Source organism: Biomphalaria glabrata, chromosome 10, assembly GCF_947242115.1.
Source record: "Biomphalaria glabrata chromosome 10, xgBioGlab47.1, whole genome shotgun sequence".
NCBI lineage: Eukaryota > Metazoa > Mollusca > Gastropoda > Planorbidae > Biomphalaria > Biomphalaria glabrata.
Window position 1 is genome coordinate 30,510,494 of NC_074720.1, and position 14,607 is coordinate 30,525,100.

Sequence of the window (14,607 nt, forward strand, 5' to 3'; positions counted from 1 at the left end):
GCATGTATTATGACAAGAGTGCTGCATATATTATGACAAGAGTGCTGCATATATTATGACAAGAGTGCTGCATGTATTATGACAAGAGTGCTGCATGTATTATGACAAGAGTGCTGCATATATTATGACAAGAGTGCTGCATGTATTATGACGAGTGTTGCATGTATTATGACGAGTGCTGCATATATTATGACGAGTGCTGCATATATTATGACAAGAGTGCTGCATGTATTATGACGAGTGCTTCATGTATTATGACGAGTTATGCATGTATTATGACGAGTGTTGCATGTATTATGACGAGTGCTGCATATATTATGACGAGTGCTGCATATATTATGACAAGAGTGCTGCATAAATTATGACAAGAGTGCTGCATGTATTATGACGAGTGCTGCATGTATTATGACGAGTGCTGTATGTATTATGACGAGTGCTGCATGTATTATGACGAGTGCTGCATGTATTATGACGAGTGCTGCATATATTATTACAAGAGTGCTGCATGTATTATGACAAGAGTGCTGCATGTATTATGACGAGTGCTGTATGTATTATGACGAGTGCTGCATGTATTATGACGAGTGCTGCATGTATTATGACGAGTGCTGCATGTATTATGACGAGTGCTGCATATATTATGACGAGTGCTGCATATATTATGACAAGAGTGCTGCATGTATTATGACGAGTGCTGTATGTATTATGACGAGTGCTGTATGTATTATGACGAGTGCTGCATGTATTATGACGAGTGCTGCATGTATTATGACGAGTGCTGCATATATTATTACAAGAGTGCTGCATGTATTATGACAAGAGTGCTGCATGTATTATGACGAGTGCTGCATGTATTATGACGAGTGCTGCATGTATTATGATGAGTGCTGCCCAATTAGTTTCTGACTAGAGCATAGTAGAAACTCAGGTCAAGGTTGTTAGCAGAACGATGTTGGCATGTACAGAAGAAAATGGCTTATAAAACAAGCGTGCGTATATTCTGACCTGCAAAATGTTTTCCTTTTTCAAAGTAAGATTTTACTTTTGTTTTAGATAGTAACAATTTTTGTTATCCAATTTTCTTTTTTGTCGAATGAAGCAACATACAGAAAGTGTGCCAATTGATTACACTCAATACGAAATGCTGTATTGGTTTTAATGGTTTTATATGTGACTTCAAACTTTAGGCTACGTTTTCTTTCTAAATATACAAAGTTGTCATTAACTACTGAGCTATTTGAAATCAGTTTAACGCATAAGCTCTGCAACACAAATGTACTTATAGATGATTGTATTGTGTAAGCACTCGTTTCACAAAAAGAACTAAATGGATTACTGATATAGGAATCAAACTATAATATGTCACTTGACCTAGAAATAATGCCCATTATTCAGCTTAACAAAACATAGAAATCAAAACCCTTCAGTGCGGAATCCAAGAGCCTTACCACCCTGCCATCATGCCCGTGTCTCAGTAAAGAAATCCAATACATTTTCATGTTCTATGTCAACTATTATGAACAATGAAGCCAACCTATGAATACATAGGCAAGTCTTTATTCGACTTCACGTTTGTAGCGTACTTTATAAGATAAGATCAAAATGTTGATTTGGTATCATGTCGAGGAGCATATTATATGTTTTGTAACAAAAAATGTTTCTAACAAAAGTTGTAATCATTTTTTAAGTGTAAAATACTTTAATTTGCTGTACAATTTTGTAAAATGCTGTAAAAAATAACATATTTTCGATTTTTGTTGCGTGAATGTATATGCTTGGACAAATTTGTACAAATACTCCTTCCCTAGTGCTATTAGAGCATGGAATGGGTTGCCTGAGCTAGCCAGGAAAACCAGTGACTTGGCAGAATTTAAGTCATTGGTTAATATGCATGACTGAATGTATGACGCGTAGGACGTAATCATCTTCTTTTTTGAAGTAACTTCTGTATTATATAAGATAAGAAGAATGAAAGGATAGACCAAGTATATTTTGTACAGTCACAGAAAGTTTGAAGAAGAGTTGGACCAAGAGACTGAAGACCACATTCTTCATGAATGTCCAGTTCTGCGTGAAGGGCGATCGGGACAAGGATTTGATAGAGAGAACTGGTCCATGTACGGCTTTAGGGCTGTCCTTGTACGGAGACAAGGCGAACTTAAAACTCACTGTCCGCTTCCTTTCACATGCTCTAAGGAAGTAACTTCAGCATGTTTCATTTCTTATTGGGGTTCTGATTCAGGGAGAGGGCGGGGGGATTACTGCTCTGATTCAAACCCATCAAAGAAAAAACATTCTTTTACTAAGTCTGTTTTCCAAGCCTACATAGTGTGTACTTTGCTTATGTTTTTGAAAGATTTTTATCTTTTAACCAGAAATGTGGGTAAGATTTTAAGTATAGAAATTAAAAATAATACTTTTTTTTGTTTTTTACTGTACAATTTACTTCACAAATCTTACTTCCGAATATATCTCCATAAGTTCACCCCATCAGTATATTACCTTTAGAAAACAGCAAGGATTAAAATCAAAAGGACCTGCATTTAAGACGAACGTTTTAAGCTTAAAATAAAAATAAAAAGATGAAGTGGCTAAGTATAGATTATAAGTGGAAAGGGAGGTAATAGGAATGTTGTTTTCTTTTTTTTTTTAAAGATTGATGTACATATTAGACTCTGGATTAACAATATATGTCAATGACAACAACAACAACAACTTTAACAGAAGTAAATGTGATTTGTTCGATAGATAAAAGGAGACATCTTTGAAAAAAAAAGATTTAAGATGTGAAAGAAAAGTGTATTGAATCCCCATGTTAATCACAACAACAAAAGCATAAACCAATATGAACGTAGTTAAATGTAACAATTCCATATATTCATAATTCACATGATTATTATTAAAAATCATAGAAGAATATTTTCCCCCACACACACCCCTTTCATTATATAAAAATACTTTATCTTTATCACTCCCGCAAACATATCGACATCTTTACACCCCTCTCCTTTTTGTTTTACCTATGTACCTTGAACTGATTATTAACTTTGTTTTTTTCCTCGTGTTTCAGAGTCCAACAGGATGTACTAAATAGGAGACACCTGCATGTAATGTAGACATCACATCAGGTTGTTTTGAAATGAGTCTCTCGCTTCAAGCAATGTTTCGACAAAACAAACAAACAAAATACATGGCGATGTCTATTTTCAAATCCCTTTCATGTAAAGATCCCTTTCATGTGTGTAGACCTCACGATCTGATCTTCACTATTGTAATTGTTTGATTGACAGTTGGCATGCTGGTCTATTTAGTTATTTGTATGCTGACGTGGTTAACATCTAATCTCTTTGGTCACCAAAAGCTTGAGCAGGATTTTAATCTGTGAGAACCTTAGCAGAACCTCTTTAAAAACCTCTTTACCAATTACCAATCTTTACCAATGTAGCAATCTTTACCTATCTAACAATCTTTACCAATGTAGCAATCTTTACCAATCTACATATCTTTACCAATGTAGCAATCTTTACCAATCTAACAATCTTTACCAATGTAGCAATCTTTACCAATCTAACAATCTTTACCAATGAAGCAATCTTTACCAATCTACATATCTTTACCAATCTACCAATCTTTACCAATCTACCAATCTTTACCAATGTAGCAATCTTTACCAATCTTTACCAATGTAGCAATCTTTACCAATGTAGCAATCTTTTCCAATCTACATATCTTTACCAAACTACAAATCTTTACCAATCCACCAATCTTTACCAATCTACCAATCTTTACCAATCTACATATCTTTACCAATCTACCAATCTTTACCAGTCTACCAATCTTTACAAATCTACCAATCTTTACCAATCTACATATCTTTACCAATCTACCAATTTTTATCAATCTACATATCTTTACCAATCTACCAATCTTTACCAATCTACCAATCTTTACAAATCTACCAATCTTTAGAAATGTAAAAATCTTTACCAATCTACCAATCTTTAGCAATGTAGCAATCTTTACCAATCTACCAATCTTTACCAATCTACCAATCTTTACCAATCTACCAATCTTTACCAATCTACATATCTTTACCAATCTACCAATCATTACCAATCTACATATCTTTACCAATCTACTAATCTTTACCAATCTACCAATCTTTACAAATCTACCAATCTTTAGCAATGTAGCAATATTTACCAATCTACCAATCTTTACAAATCTACCAATCTTTAGCAATGTAGCAATCTTTACCAATCTACCAATCTTTACCAATGTAGCAATCTTTACCAATCTACCAATCTTTACCAATCTACCAATCTTTACCAATCTACCAATCTTTACAAATCTACCAATCTTTACAAATCTACCCATCTTTACCAGTCTACCAATCTTTACCAGTCTACCAATCTTTACCAATCTACCAATCTTTACAAATCTACCAATCTTTAGCAATGTAGCAATCTTTACCAATCTACCAATCTTTACCAATGTAGCAATCTTTACCAATCTTTTCCAATCTACCAATCTTTACCAATCTACCAATCTTTATCAATTAAGCAATCTTTACCAATCTACCAATCTTTACCAATGAAGCAATCTTTTCCAATCTACATATCTTTACCATTCTACCAATCTTTACAAATCTACAAATCTTTAGCAATGTAGCAATCTTTACAAATCTACCAATCTTTACCAATGTAGCAATCTTTACCAATCTACCAATCTTTACCAATGTAGCAATCTTTACCCATCTACCAATCTTTACCAATCTACCAATCTTTACCATTGTAGCAATCTTTACCAATCTACCAATCTTTACCAATGTAGCAATCTTTACCAATCTACCAATCTTTACCAATCTACCAATCTTTACCAATGTAGCAATCTTTACAAATCTACCAATCTTTACCAATGTAGCAATCTTTACCAATCTACCAATCTTTAACAATCTACTATCTTTAACAATCTATCAATCTTTAACAATGTAGCAATCTTTAACAATCTCTACCAATTTTTATCAATCTACCAATCATTACCAATCTACATATCTTTACCAATCTACCAATCTTTACCAATCTTCCAATCTTTACAAATCTACCAATCTTTAGCAATGTAGCAATCTTTACCAATCTACCAATCTTTACCAATCTACCAATCTTTACCAATCTACCAATCTTTACAAATCTACCAATTTTTACAAATCTACCAATCTTTACCAGTCTACCAATCTTTACCAATCTACCAATCTTTACAAATCTACCAATCTTTACAAATCTACCAATCTTTAGAAATCTACCAATCTTTACAAATCATTACCAATCTTTACCAATCTCTACCAATCTTTACCAATCTCTACCAATCTTTACCAATCTACCAATCTTTACCAATGTAGCAATCTTTACCAATCTCTACCAATCTTTACCAATCTACCAATCATTACCAATCTACATATCTTTACCAATCTACCAATCTTTACCAATCTACCAATCTTTACCAATCTACCAATCTTTACAAATCTACCAATCTTTACAAATCTACCAATCTTTACCAGTCTACCAATCTTTACCAATCTACCAATCTTTACAAATCTACCAATCTTTACAAATCTACCAATCTTTAGAAATCTACCAATCTTTACAAATCATTACCAATCTTTACCAATCTCTACCAATCTTTACCAATCTCTACCAATATTTACCAATCTACCAATCTTTACCAATGTAGCAATCTTTACCAATCTCTACCAATCTTTACCAATCTACCAATCATTACCAATCTACATATCTTTACCAATCTACCAATCTTTACCAATCTTCCAATCTTTACAAATCTACCAATCTTTAGCAATGTAGCAATCTTTACCAATCTACCAATCTTTAGCAATGTAGCAATCTTTACCCATTTACCAATCTTGACCAATGTAGCAATCTTTACCAATCTACCAATCTTTACAAATCTAACAATCTTTACAAATCTTCCAATCTTTACCAATCTACCAATCTTTACAAATCTAACAATCTTTACAAATCTTCCAATCTTTACCAGTCTACCAATCTTTACCAATCTACCAATCTTTACAAATCTACCAATCTTTACAAATCTACCAATCTTTACAAATCTACCAATCTTTAGAAATCTACCAATCTTTACCAATCATTACCAATCTTTACCAATCTCTACCAATCTTTACCAATCTTTACCAATCTACCAATCTTTATCAATGTAGCAATCTTTACCAATCTTCCAATCTTTACAAATCTACCAATCTTTACCAATGTAGCAATCTTTACCAATCTACCAATCTTTACCAATGTAGCAATCTTTACCCATCTACCAATCTTTACCAATGTAGCAATCTTTACTAATCTACCAATCTTTACCATTGTAGCAATCTACCAATCTTTACCAATCTTCCAATCTTTACAAATCTACCAATCTTTACCAATGTAGCAATCTTTACCAATCTACCAATCTTTACCAATGTAGCAATCTTTACCCATCTACAAATCTTTACCAATGTAGCAATCTTTACCAATCTACCAATCTTTACCATTGTAGCAATCTTTACCAATCTACCAATCTTTACCAATGTAGCAATCTTTACCAATCTTTACCAATGTAGCAATCTTTACCAATCTACCAATCTTTACCAATCTACCGATCTTTACCAATGTAGCAATCTTTACCAATCTACCAATCTTTACCAATGTAGCAATCTTTACCAATCTACCAATCTTTAACAATCTACTATCTTTGACACTCTACAATCTTTAACAATCTATCAATCTTTAACAATGTAGCATTCTTTACCAATCTCTACCAATCTTTACCAGTCTACCAATCATTACTAATGTAACAATCTTTACCAATCTACCAATCTTTACCAATCTCTACCAATCTTTATCAGTCTACAAATCTTTACCAATGTATCATTCTATACCAATGTAGCAATATTTACCAATCTCTACCAATCTTTACCAATGTAGCAATCTTTTCCAATCTACATATCTTTACCAATCTCTACCAATCTTTACCAATCTACCAATCTTTACCAATCTACCAATCTTTACCAATCTCTACTAATCTTTATCAGTCTACAAATCTTTACCAATCTACCAATCTTTACCAGTCTACCAATCTTTACCAATCTACTTATCTATACATATAATAGACAGATCTTTCCTTGCAAGTAATGAGAAATGCTTTTTTTTTTTAAATTTCTATCCTCTGACTGTGTGTATATATTTTGTAAGGATGTTAGAACAGTATTAAGTTTGCAATAATTAATAATTAATTTTTTTATTTTTTTTAGCAAAAGTTTGTCTGTCAGGGAATGTCATATTTACTCATTACAATCAGTATTTGTGAAAACATCATATTTGTGAAAACATCATATTTGTGAAAACATCATATTTGTGAAAACATCATATTTGTTTACTGTAGTTGTTATGTCGGAGAATATAATATTATTAATGGAAATCAGTCTTATTTAGAATATCATGGTTATTTGTTGATATCTCTCTGAGAGAATTGAAATCAGCCAAACTTTGCTAGCGCTGGTGAGTGCTTTGCTACTTGGTATAAAAATTTATTTCACTATGTTTTTAATGTTCAACTTTTTATTTCTCTCTCCTTATTTTCTACGGATGTGAGAGTGCTTGTTCTTTATTTTGGTAGAATGTAAATTGTTTACAGGGCCAACAGGTTTGAAAAAAAAAAAGACATTTTGTTATTGGTTCATATTTTTAGTTTATTTCGCGGGCCCCGAAAGAAATGTAAATAATATAATTTCTTAGTGCACTTGTTTATCTTTTATGAAATGTCAAGTCACAAAATATGAATATAGTGTTGTGGTTTTTCAATATTTATGGATAAGGGATTAAATTTTCAAGTATATCGATTTTGGTTTTAAATTTTTAGATATTTCCTTTTTCTGTGCACAGTTTAAATAAGAAAATTGTTCAATAATGTTTTTTTAATTTATTACACTTTTCTAACTAATTCATTCTCCATTAAAGTAAAATCAAATATGTTAGATTTTTATAATAACATAAACAAGTTACGTTAGTTTTATTCACTCTACCCCATTGCAGAGTTTTGTTCACTCTACCCCATTGCAGAGTTTTAGTCACTCTACCCCATTGCAGAGTTTTGTTCACTCTACCCCATTGCAGAGTTTTATTCACTCTACCCCATTGCAGAGTTTTAGTCACTCTACCCCATTGCAGAGTTTTGTTCACTCTACCCCATTGCAGAGTTTTGTTCACTCTACCCCATTGCAGAGTTTTGTTCACTCTACCCCATTGCAGAGTTTTATTCGACCTGGAAAACATTTTTATTTTCTATCAAAATAATTGACACTGAAAGCGTTAAAACTTGAAAATACTCTCTTTTGTTTTAAGACTCGCTATTAAGATATACAGATGATTAAATTGATCAGTAAAAAAAAAATTTAAAAAAAATTCAAAGCAGTTTCATTATTTGCATACTTGTGTACGTGCAAACCAAGGTTTGTACACACTGTGTACAATTTTGAGACCTGTAAATGTTGAGAGAAATAATGAGTTATAATTAGTTTTTAGTCTGATCTAGTTTTGAGATTTAAAAAAAAAAAAAAACAACATTGGCGGAAAGCAAATTTGTTTTTTCACAACTGTAGTAGCAAGGCACCCCTTTTCCCTCTTGATGCCCTAATCACGTGTTTATCGTGCAGACAGATCAATCGAACACTGCAAGCTCACGGGAACAAAATGCAAAGAAATTGAGAACAGTATGACGAAAACAGTATTTAATGAACACGTAGAGACCAACAGAGAGACACACAGACTGCTCACTAGCCTAACAGAGCGAAACGTATATACATAGAATTTTGAAATGAATTATGAATGTACATTACAAACAACCCAGGTCACAAAACAAAACAAAGTCTATTTCTAGAGTCACTCGTCCTAACATCAGATGCCACCTTTATTTATGCACGTCACACTGAAATCTTTTGACATTTGCAGTCAGCACCATAATAAAAGCACTGATGAATGCTTATTTGTATACAAATGATAATGCCTGATAGTAGTGTATGTCTAGTTTTTTTTCTAGTTAGTATTTTGGATTCACTGGACCACTAGTTCTACTTAGATCTAGGTGTTCCAGGGCTTATGTATTTATAAAACGGTCGTTTGTCATTAAATCATTTCACTTACCAGACTCGCTGTCCCAGTTGGGCCCTCATCAATACAACACTTAAATCAAGAGTCCACATCTTCTAAGTCTTCAATGTATATATTTTCATTTACTGTTAACACAGTCACATGAATGGGAGTCTGTCAGTAGGTCACGGCACGTGACCTAGTTATTTTTCCAGGATGTCTGTCCTGACGAAAGGTGATTATGGTGTAATGTGCTCAGAAGTGTGCAAGCACTGTCCTTAAAGAGCCTAAGCGTCTAGATCTTTTTTGTTTATTTTGACATGTATCGAGCTCATTGACTTTAACACCTTAAACATAACACACGCACACACGCAAGGCAGCGCGCACTGAACTATAAAACTGTTCGCTTAGATTTGTTTACATCGCGCTGACACATTTATTTACCCAAGACATTAATGGTTCTTGGATCTAGATAAGAATTGTTTAGAGTACTCCAACACAGCACTAAAACTAGTATTCCAATAATGAAATACGTGCACAGAAAAGTAAGTAATATGTTTACCTGAGACTGTTTATCTCAAGGCGCTTCGAACTAAAACATCACAACTATCAGCACACTGCAAATGTCATGCATAAACAATCAGAAAAAAAAAAAGGAACAAGATAATCGATAGTCAAATTCTTTATAAATGTAAACCAATAAATTACACTTTTTGTGTGTAAAATTAAATCACTTAGACTTTCAAATTGTACATATATCTTAGCATCTAAAATGTATTGGTTTAGGTTTATCTTTATTTTTATTTTTATTTTATTAACAGAACGATTTCAGTCGATAATAAAACTAGCAGACGACTAAACAGTTGTCAACCTTGAGCAGTGGTTCTCCCTTGGTTGTCAACTGCGCGCCAACTCTGCCATTTCATCTTAGAGAGAGTTTCTTGGAGAGTTTCTGTTTCCATGAGGCTAACTGTAATTTTAGTAGATATCTTGAAGTTGAATTGTTTCGTTAGTAAGTTTTTAAGGGATGCCAACTTCAAAACACAGTAAGGACCAACAGTGCATTGATATGGTTCAAGGTAAATGGTGACTTTATGGCAGGCCCGTCCATTCATAATTGAAAGAGGTTCTATCTAAGGCAAAAGACAGAGGAATGGAGAAAGACGGTCTACAAATCTTGCATGGTGCCCCAACAGACTAAGGGATAGGTAAAGGTAGGTCCTAAAGGTAAAAAGGTGACTATAAAAATGTAAACTTAAAATCAATAAAGTCAATATAAAAATCTGCACATTCTAAATAATTGTTGTGTGCCGATGAATTATGTATAAGGATATAACTAAAGTTTTTTTTTAGATCTAACTACAAACATACATTTAACTACAATCTAAAGCGCAGCATATAATGTTAGCTGTTGTGCAACTATATGGTATCTCTTATTTGCATAATCTTGATATCAAATGTCGAAAACTTTTGACAAATCTTTTGGGCGCCTGAAGTGTCCTGCTGACCTGTTCTATTCCGTCCTTTTTATTCTCGACCCTCCTGGGGGTTAGGGTTTAGTTCTAGTTGCAAAATCTAGATCTGCCGAAAAAAAAAACAATAACAATGAATAGCGTTCAAAAATACAATTTAAAAACAAACAAACCTGGGCTCACTTGTCATGCTGACATTAACATTATGAGGAAAAACATTCACCAACATAAGAAGGTTAGGGACATTCCTATTTGTGTCAAATTTGCGTTTGGTATAAACATTGTGAATTTAAGTAAAAAAAAAAGAGAGAGAGAGAGAAAGAGAGGAAAAAAATATGTTGTATCATAGCTCGAGGTTCAGTCAAGAGGTGAAACTCGTCGCGCGGAACGTCACGTGGTGCCTCGATTAGAAATTAGAACCGTTCTTGGCTCAGGCAGGGGAACCCCCTAGCAGTTTAAGCCGACGCGATTGGACGGGACTTCAGCGAATCAACTTAACACTGGAGCTAGCGTATCGATTTTTTTTCTCTCTCTCTCTCTCTCTTTCTCTCTCTCTTTCTCTCTCTCACGCGTTCTGTCGCTCTAGTATTTGATGCACCCTCCCCACGCTCTGCTGTGCCTATGTGCAGTGCTACAAGTCTTTCTAGACAGACGTGAACACACTGACAAGACAAACCACCAGTAGAAGTGAAGTCATCCATTAGAAAATACAAATCCTCGTTCACTACGTGTGTACTTAAGTGTCTTTTTGTTTTCTTACACGCAATTTTAGACAAATATATAGATACACACAATACACATCGTGCATCTCTCTCTCTCTATATATATATATATTTATATGTATGTATGTATGTATATATATATATATATATATATATATATATATATATATATATATATTTAGATATAGATATATATGTATAGATAGATATAGATATATATATATAAAGATAAATAGATAGATATAGATAGATAGATTTACTCAAGCCTATACCTAAATTTAAAAAGAGAAACATTGAATGTTAATTCACAAATGCGTATTTAAAATGACATATTTATATAAATCCAGAGCGCTAAGATTATACATTGTATATCCAATGCTGTTACAGGCTGACAAAGAAGTTCAGGTTTGTCTATCCTGACGAAGACTCTGTGATCTCCCTATAAGATGATATGAATGTAGATGTTGTAAATTCACGGAGGGTTTCAATGCGTAGAGGAAAACAACAAAGAGTTCGTGTTTTCACACTTCTTAGAGGCTGCTCCCCCCCGGGCGCGTTATTTGGTAAGCCATGCATGTCAAAGAACATTTGGTAATTGTAAGCGCTTCGAGCTCTAGGTCTCAATTCGCCCTTTTTTCTTTATAAGACAGGAAAACTGTCCAAGTAACATAATCCTTCAAGAATATATTTATCTGAACCTTTGACTAGAACGTGTACAATGAGAGATATACACTTGAACAAAACAAAAAAGATCAAAATCAACAACTGACTAAATGATTAAGAAGAACCCGTTTCTTCTTTCACAAAGTATCAATATGGTCTGAGTTGTGATGAGCTGTGAATAGTTTGTAGAACTAGATAGTTATGTACAACTTTTAAATGACACAAATTTGCATTTTAAACCTTTTTTTTTTTGTCAGCTAAAAGTGCCAATACTATTCTGAGATATTTAAAAGAAAAGCGAACTGGCAAACCAATAATAGCTGGTCCATAGAGAGAGAGAGAGACAAGTTTTTTTTTTTACACTTTCAAAATATAATTTGGGAAATAAGATAATTGTATGTTTAAATAGGACTATAGATTTTTTTGTTAATGAACTTTTGGAGCTGACACATTCACAAGTGTATATGTTATTGTTAAAACCAGAAAATCAGCCAGTTCGCGATCTAGCCATTATCGCTAGTTAGTTCGCGATCTAGCCATTATCGCTTGTTAGTTCGCAAAATGGCCAGGGATGATCGACTTTGTCGGATGGAAATGGAAAAAAAACAGTACAAAACTTGTGACCATTCTAGCCTAGAGTAAAATGACATATCATCGATTCCGAAGATTACGGATGAGTTTATTGTTTCACATTTTCGACCTGCATATTTTTCCGCACCTCATGCAGACAAAGCCTTTGTCCACCAACATTGTATTTAAGTTTTCTTTCCGTCTTCTGCGCATGTGTTCAATAAATAGATTTCTTTGGGTCTCAGATGTGTGTCCCGAAGCCTTTGCTAGGGCTCTATAATTTAAATATATATAGTGTACAATCCCTCCCCCCCCCCAAAAAAAAAAAAAAGTTGTAATAAAGGTTTTGACCACTTGATAATATTTCCAACTTGGAGACTTCAGATTGACCCTTCAGACCACGATATACTTGCACTCCGACCTCATGTATTATAGTCAAGGTATGGAAAACACACAGGATAAAATTCAAAAGTTTTATTATTATTTTTATTTTTATTTAGTTGGAGATATCAGAATTGTATTGAAACTGAACAGGAAGTAGCGATCGACTGCAAGTAATTATAATTGAACCGTTTTCTCGGGAATGAAGACATTGCAATAGTTATTTTAAAATTGTAAAGATTTACTTTCTCACGTAAAGGCGCTCTCATCAGGAATGCAGAGGTTCATGAAGACAAAAAAAACAAACACTAAAGTGACACTCAAGAAAGAGCATATAGTTTAGGATGGAGTCACTCTTAGTAAAAGATCTCTTTATTATAACTATCGTACACTTTGAGTTTGTTTTTCTTATACTTTCTTTAAAATTTAAAATGATAATTGAAGTGGACATTTCACTCAGATTTAAATTTTCAGAGATTTGAACCAAGGGGGGAGTGCGTGGTGGCCGAGTGACAAGTGCATGATTTTTTATTTTTTTAAATTTTGTCCTTGAGTCTATCTAACTCTTAAGAGCACCTGACATTAGTAAAGCGGTTGGTCGTTGTGCTGGCCCCATTACACCTCAGAAACAGATGAGCTTATACAACACCTTCCCTATAGATCGCAAGGTCTGAAAGGATTCCTTTTTTTATTTCTCACGATTTTATAGAACATGGTATTTATCTGTGTCTTCAACTATAAACAAATATTTAATGTTACACTGTCTACCACTATTGAGCGTTAATGCCTTTTGAATGTTCAACTGTGTCTACTGTTTCTAGTATGCTGTCAAATGTATTGGTATATAATTTGTTGTGCATAATTTGTGAAGAAATTGCTGGCATAATAATACAAATGCAGTCTTAATATAGAATATGTTTCTGTGGCTCGTCCTCAGATTGAATTGTTTTGTTATTTTAAAATGCATGTAGATCTAGTACAAGATAGTTAAAAAAAAACACAGACACACTGTATACAGCATAATGATATAGATTTATAAATGTTGAATTTGTTTTCAATGATTTTTTTTAAGAAAAAAAAAGATAAACTTAAAGACGCAGATGAATTGAATTTTATTTTACATGCAGGGGCGTCGAAATGTTAGGTGCCACTTCTGCCCCCACAGTGGCCACACACCCATTCCCATAATACACTATTAAAATAAAAGCTATCTGTATTATTAAATTTCACCCCTTGCACGCCCCATGCGACACCAATATTTACATGTAAAACATTTGCAGTAGCTTTAACAGCATTTAGAATTGACTGCAGTATATTGTATGTAAATATCTAACTAGTTTTTCCATATACCAGGAGGCTATGTAATTAGTGATTGTGAGTATAAATAGCTAATGGCATATTAACGCTGTAAGACCAAGCTACTCGTATGTCTTAAAAATTAATATTAACTTTCTGTAATCAAAATAATTAAATTAAAGTAATATAATAAAATCAATTTACTTTTTTTATATTATTATTATTGATTCGTGTGTTGTCGTCGATCATGAGCTTGTATGTACAATTTGATGACACGCTTGGATGAGTAGAGGTGATCGAGAAACCGATTGCGAAAATCTAAACCACGCCAACATCCAAGAAGGATAATAA

At 33.4% G+C, this 14,607-nt stretch overlaps 1 protein-coding gene across 4 annotated transcripts in view; it reads right to left on the reverse strand.

The window, feature by feature from the left end:
- The window catches only part of LOC106070023 (ETS translocation variant 2-like), a 107,431-nt gene that overhangs the window by 71,368 nt on the left and 21,456 nt on the right, over window positions 1–14,607 (reverse strand). For 3 of the 4 annotated variants that reach the window (XM_056045200.1, XM_056045199.1, XM_056045202.1), the window contains one exon: window positions 9,207–10,733. The gene's annotated coding sequence lies outside the window, so the exon portion shown is untranslated. Of the gene's footprint in view, window positions 1–9,206; window positions 10,734–10,851; window positions 10,877–14,607 lie in introns of those variants that run through there. The other variant, XM_056045203.1, reaches the window with a different exon arrangement.